This window comes from Penaeus monodon, chromosome 18, assembly GCF_015228065.2.
Source record: "Penaeus monodon isolate SGIC_2016 chromosome 18, NSTDA_Pmon_1, whole genome shotgun sequence".
NCBI classification, from domain to species: domain Eukaryota; kingdom Metazoa; phylum Arthropoda; class Malacostraca; order Decapoda; family Penaeidae; genus Penaeus; species Penaeus monodon.
In genome coordinates this window covers 48,559,491-48,566,990 of record NC_051403.1, presented here as the reverse complement: position 1 = coordinate 48,566,990, position 7,500 = coordinate 48,559,491, and the positions used below count along the sequence as shown (strand labels likewise).

At 33.1% G+C, this 7,500-nt stretch overlaps 1 protein-coding gene across 2 annotated transcripts in view; it reads right to left on the bottom strand.

Annotated features, from left to right (window-relative positions):
* The window catches only part of LOC119584578 (phosphopantothenoylcysteine decarboxylase subunit SIS2-like), a 108,511-nt gene that overhangs the window by 97,502 nt on the left and 3,509 nt on the right, over positions 1 to 7,500 (bottom strand). For both annotated transcript variants that reach the window (XM_037933266.1, XM_037933265.1), the window contains one exon: positions 3,799 to 3,932. The gene's annotated coding sequence lies outside the window, so the exon portion shown is untranslated. Of the gene's footprint in view, positions 1 to 3,798; positions 3,933 to 7,500 lie in introns of those variants that run through there.

Sequence of the window (7,500 nt, the reverse complement as noted above, 5' to 3'; positions counted from 1 at the left end):
ATTAAAGCAAATGCTGTATGTACCTGGTCACCCCAGCAATTACAAGTTGCAAGTCACCAATTGCAAGTCACCAATGTAAGTTATACGTGGTAAGCACAAGGACATAGTAATCTTCACGAGGAATCAGGGAGAGTCACCATATAAAATGAAAAATATATAAACATAAGCCTTGGACAAATCAAAAGCATGTCATTTATTTTCATTAACTACACTTTTATTTGTGTTTCGTAACTGCTTACAATGAAAACAAAGGATTAATCAAAAGGTATTATGAAACATCAATAATAAACCCCTTATGAAAAGTAATAGAAACTGTGAAATAACACATGCATACCTCAACAAGCAAAAGGAGATTTTGCTTCCCTTACAAAAAAAAAAAAAAAAAAAAAAAAATCTCAATATTCATTCAGATTTTAACCTTCTTTCTCCATTACTTCATCATTCAATGTTCTAACTTTGCCCTGAAATTATAACATTTTATGATAATAGACTGTATTATCTTACAGTAAGAATTTTAATAACACACAATTTTTACTTAAAAATCTAAGCTATTGCCAGAAATTGTCTTCATAAACATAAACTTTAAAAAAACAATTGTAAGCGAGTTTATAAAACAGATATAAAAAAGAAATCCTGGATTGAATGCAGACATCTGACAAAAGAACACATTTCAGAAACTGTCAAACTGTGAGAATATTAAAAATAACTAATGGTTAATATGATTTTGAAAGAAAAAAAAACACCCACCACAATACACCAATTGTCTACCTTAATACATTAGGAAATCATATGTTATCTACCTTTCATAAACAGAAGTTGATACCGAAACCACAGACTGCCGCAAAAAGGTTAGTAATTCACTCCGACTGAACTATATCTATATGGAATCCATTAAGATAATTTAGTACAAAGTATTAAGATGCTCATCTCAGATAATATAAATACATAATGGGGGATGAATATACAAATAGATTCTTTTAGACTCTTAAAAAGTATTGAAAGTTTATTAATACCTAAGCATTGATAAACACTAATAATTCTACTTTTGCAGTGTGCAATATTACTTACAAATATAAAAATAATTCAGCACAACCCTATTTCTGCAAATATTTGTTGTACCAGAATTCAAATCCATAATTCTCAAAGGCTTCATCCATTTATTCCACAATTTTCTGGCAATAATTATCAATTTAGCATGGTGTACACATTCATGTCCTTAATTATCTTAAAAAGTCCGAATTTTTACCTCTATCTCAACACTTATTTCACTATCATTCTATTCTATTTACTCCTGGGCTCACATATGAAATATATCACCATTCGTCACACTTAACGGCAAGGTTCTAAAGACAAAGGCATGCATCTAAGGACTTGCCGTCAAAGGCCCATGGATGTTTCAATATTTATCAAGCAAAACTGCACTCTCTCATGTGCTGGATGGTATGTGGAGAAACTTATCTGGATAGAGTTATGTTGGTGATGGCCATTGCATTAATAATAAAAAGGGCCCATTTCAAGTATATTTTTTGCTCTAAGCCATGACCTCTACAACCGTATGAAATGGTAATGATACACTTTTGTGTGTAAGCATCTAAGATACCCAACTGAAGAATTTTCCTTGAACCAATTCCTTACAAATGTGCTGTCTTTCTGCACATCACAAGCAACAAGGTTGATTTCTGAGAAGAAACTCCTTCCAGTACACTCAATTCTATAAACATTATCTTCTTGTCTTTAATCTGATCTCTGTTTAAAAGGAAACTGCATAGCAATAACCTAGCTCTTCTTTTACTTCACAAGATTTAATTTAATGAGAATCTTGCTGAGGGAATCAAATGCAATGCAAAACAATGTCAGTCATTTCTCACAGCTTTTTAATACTAACATTTCCAAAGGCATGATGACATATACCTAGTACTATTCTGATTTCCTCTTATCACAATTTTTTTAGGGGGGATTCCTTGTATATTTCATAAACATAATTAACCCACTTATGATGGGGACTCACGGCTGCATACTAAACCGAGCTCCAGGGATATATCAGAAGTGATGAATCCATAAATTAACCTCCCTCTCTATGTTCTTGACTGCAGTATAAGCTGCTTCACGACTACTTTTGAGGGTCTGTTTCTCCTCAGTCACCAGAGCCAGGGCCAAACTAGTGAACAACTCTTTGGCACACACACCCTAGAGCTGGCTTGACCTTACATGATGTGATGGGGCGTAAATTCGACACGAGGCATACCACGACAAATATCAACCCATCAAGAATGAGTTACAAAGGGCTGTCTTTGCTACTTCCTTTTCATTAGTGTATCTTTAATTCTCTAATCTGAACTTCATTTTACAAGCTCAGACAACTGGGCACTCATTTTTTTTTCTGGGAATCTTTTTGTAGTTCTTCTTTTCCTTAGCTGGCCTATGAAGTTTCAAGTAAATCAACATGACTACTTCCGAGTTTTTCATCTATAATCTTTCAATTTCCTATTCAAATTCAGCATATTCTTTAAAAATTTTCCATCCATGATTATAAAAAAAAAATCAAAGAGTAACATGACATGATATCAAAACAAAATGCTGTACTAGACATTATCCTTGATTTCCAAAGAGAATAATAATGCTTGCAGAGAATCCAACAATAATAATTACTGCTTCCACTTTTTCTATGCTTTATTTTCGCTCTCCTATCAAGAGAAATTTGTCTGATAAGGTAGGATGTATTGGCCTTGGGTCAGGTACTCATGCAAGTCACATATACACTGACAACATAAGTTTAAAGGATGTGCAGGTGATCTTCTGAGTGATAGTTCTTTTAATATGGTAGTCACAGGGAAAAAGACATTTACATGCATGTACATTTGTACACACACCATGTACATGTATACAGAGCCATTAACCCAATCATGGTCAAATGTATGTGCATACAGACACACATACTGGTACCAGTACATATAAAGACATGCACAAATGCAAACACTCACAGATACAGACACAGAGACACAAAACCACAAATACAAGTGCATAGGTGCACACATTCTTTCTTTCTCTCTCTCTTCTCTCTCTCTCTCTCTCTCTCTCTCTCTCTCTCTCTCTCTCTCTCTCTCTCTCTCTCTCTCTCTCTCTCTCTCTCTCTCTCTCACAAAAACAAACACACACACACACACACACACACACACACACACACACACACACACACACACACACACACACACACACACACACACACACACACACACACACACACATATAATCTTATATATAAATATATATATACATTTACATAAGTAAGGGTGTAAGAATTATCCATAGATATATGGAAGTTATTTATAAATGTGTAAGAGTTTTAGATCAACTTTCTACCAGAGTAATTAGGTTAGCAAAACTACCTACAAATAAGTTTATTAAGGCATACAAAAAATAAAGTTTATCCGTCTCTCTCTAACCATTTACAACACAAGATTAACAACAGTAATGCAGAATACAAAAACTTTTTTTTTTTTTTTTTAGTAAATAAGAAAATATTGTCTTATCAATTTCTGAGATTAAGAAAGTAAAATAACTTAAATAGATAACTAAAACTTACAAAAAAAAATACTCACACAAAAATATCTAAGAAATATATTGCTATATATTGATATCTGACCACAGTCATTTATCACATATATACAATATAAAAAAATGAAAATAAAAAAACAAAACAATAAATAATAATACCATAAAAAAGAAAGAATAACCAAAAAAAAGGAAAAAAACAAGACAGCCTTCGAACAACAAGGCTAAAGAAAACTTTGTACTCACTTAATCATAAATTTCTTGCACTCTCCCTCATGGTCGAGAGGAAAGCTGCCTTTCTGTGGCGGTGTGGGAGTAAATGACTTCTGACCAAAGGTCATTGAGGCCATTCTTCTTTGGGGTTGAGTGTGTTTACGACTCTGTGTCGATGATAAAGAGTATACAAAGACACATTATCAATCAATCAAGAGAGAAGGGAAAAAAAATGTTAATGAAAATGGGAAAAATGTTCAGAGAGAGAGAAAATGAAAATTGGGTCAGATTTTGATTTGGGTGAAAATTGGAATTCTTTTCAAAATCAATAACCTGATTCTAGAAGGTATAAAAACAAAAAAAAATCTGGTTTCGGGAAAAAAAAATACTTTTCCACAAATAATAAATCAGTAAGTGAAAGTATAATATTTCCTTTAAATATGGAATATAGCGCTTTTGCAAACTTTAAGTCGAGAATACTACCCTCAAAAAATTTGAATACAAAATCAAATATCAAATTAAAATTTTTAAAAAGGGGTTGTAAAAAAACAGTATATAAATAAATACAATATGTGCTGACTTTGACTAAACTTCGTAAAACAGCATGATGTCAAAATATACAAACACTTCTATGGAGAAGACTTTTGTAAAATTGAATGACGTCAAAATAAATTAACACAAGTTTTAGTTATTACGTAATACAGAAGTTTAGCTCTTGTTCTGTATTATGTAAAACACTCCCAGCACCCAATAGGCGCTTAAAACAGAAACAAAACAAAGAGTAAAAAGCATAAATAAACAGCTTTTGTGATTAGGGAATTTCTGAGACTTCAAAATCATAATTCAAAAATGTTTATTTCTCTAATATAAATATATAAATATAAATATTTTCCCCTAATACTGAGTCAATTTCAATGGTAAACATTAGCAAAATACTCATTTTCTCTTATCTAAACTCAACACCACAAAATATCACTCTTTTTGAACAACCACAAAGATATCTCCAGTAACACAAAGGAATAATTTATTTCCATATATCTCACAATATAATAAATTTAGGACACATACTGGACATAACATATACAAACATACAAATATATGTACACATAAACACACACACACACACACACACACACACACACACACACACACACACACACACACACATGCATATATACATACATACGCAATATATATATATATATATATATATATATATATATATATATATATATATATATATATATATATATATATATATACATATATACATATATATATTTGCATATATAAATAGAAAAAAATATATATACATATATATATACATATATAATATATATATACATATATATATACATATATAATACATATATACATATCTATATACATCATATACAAGGAGGCTTCAAAAAGTTTGTAGAAAAAGTCCATAACTAAAAATCATATGGAAGGATTTTGATTTCAATGCACCTGAACATTCTTGTACCAATGTGTTATAATGTGTTCAAACATGAACCCTTAAATGCAGGTAATAATGCATCCCTGCCAGTTGGAAGTCACTCACCATTCAAGCAACATGGAATCCACCAAAATCAAGGCCAGGACAAACATTAAATTCATGGTGAAACTCAGTTGGGAGAACAGGCAAATCATTTATGCTCTGGAACAAGTTTATGATGACAATGCCCCAAAGAAATCAACAACCTACAAATGGATAAGTCGGTTCAGAAGTGGAAGAAACGAAACTGAAGATGACCCCAGCAGTGGCAGGGCTTGATGCTGTTCACAACATGAATGAAATGGATAGACAAATAACCACTGAATCAGTTGCAGTCACACTCAACATTTCTGTAGGTTCTGCACACACAATTCTGGTGGAGAGTTTGGGGCTAAGTAAACTTTCCTGCTCGATGGGTCCCTAGGCTGTTGTGCCCAAGTGGGACGCGAGGACTCTGAAGCTTTTCTGCAGTGAATTGTGACAGGGTGAAATGTGGCTCTACCAGGAAGATCCCAAGGACAACATTCAGTTAAAGCAGTGGCTGCCCAGGGGTGGAAGTGGCCAGTCAAAGCAAAATCTGAACATTCAAGAGGAAAGGCCATGGTCACTGTCTTCTGGGATGCAGAGGGGATTTTGCTGGTTGACCTCCTCAAGAGCAAAAAACAGTTACATCTGCTTCTTATGAATGCATCTTGAGAAAACTGTCAAAAAAAATCTCAGAAAAACACCCTGGAAATTTGCATCAACACGTTCTCTTCCACCATGACAATGCACCCGCTCATGGTGCTCAGCAGACAAGAGCTGTGCTACGTGAATTTTGATGGGAAATTGTCCAACATCCACCTTATTGCCCCAATTTAGCCCAATCCAACTTCTTTTAGTTTCCAAACTTTAAAATAACATTGAAAGGTACCAATTTTCCATCAGTTAAAGATGTAAAAAGAGCTGCTCTGCCATGGTTCAGATCACATAACCCTCAGTCTTACTCAGACAGTCCGGACTTAAAGGCTGGTATCAGCATTTGCAGAAGTGTATTGACCATAATGGAGCATATCATAATTGAAATCGTTTTTTCATACTGTTCATTTTCCAAGAACTTTTTGAAGCCCCCTCATATATATATATATATATATATATATATATATATATATATATATATATATATATATATATATATATATATATATATATATATATATATATATATATATATGTATATGTATATATATATATATATATATATATATATATATATTCATATACATATACATATGTAAACATATACGTGTATATAAACAAACACACACACACACACACACACACATACTATATACCAACACACAAATCAGCTTGTATCAATTTACTGGAGTACAGAAGTCTCTCTCAAATCATATTTAGCATTTCTTTGGCCAGTACCACCCTTGCATAATATGGTACCCACCCAAAGCTCCAACAGGGATTACCATTTGCCTATCACACTATGAACTGAACTCACTATAACCTGGGTTTTTTACAATATATATATTTGTATGTATGCGTGTGCGTGTGCACGTGCGCGTGCACTAGTGTGTGTGTGTGTGTGTGTGTGTGTGTGTGTGTGTGTGTGGTGTGTGTGTGTGTTAGTGTGAGAGTGTGTGTGTGTGTGTATGTGTGTTGTGTGTGTGTGTGGTGTGTGTGTGTGTGTTGTGTGTGTGTGTGTGTGTGTGTGTGTGTGTGTTTGAGTGTGTGTTTGAGTGTGAGTGTGAGTGTGAGTGTGAGTGTGAGTGTGAGTGTGGGTGAGCGTGTGGGTGTGCGTGTGGGTGTGGGTGTGCGTGTGCGTGTGCGCGTGCATGTGCCCGTGCGTGTGCGTGCGGGAGTGTGAGTGTGAGTGTAATTATATATATATATTTGCAAATAAAGACATAAACAGATGATTTCTAAACAAAAAAATATTCTGATAAGATGTTACGTATACTTCAAAATACTGTAATAATAAAACGACATGAAGTCATCTCAATATATCAATCAGTGACCCCCATTTTATTTAACAAAGCAAACAGCTTACTATTCTGTACTATCATTAGAATGAAAATATTATCAAAACTTATCTCTAGAATGATTCATACACAAGACCATGAGATATTTGTCCCTGTAAATTATATCTTTTCGTACTTGTTTACATATAAATTTAGCAATTAATAGTAATATTAAATTTCATCAACAATCAATTATTAATAATAATAATAATAATAATAATA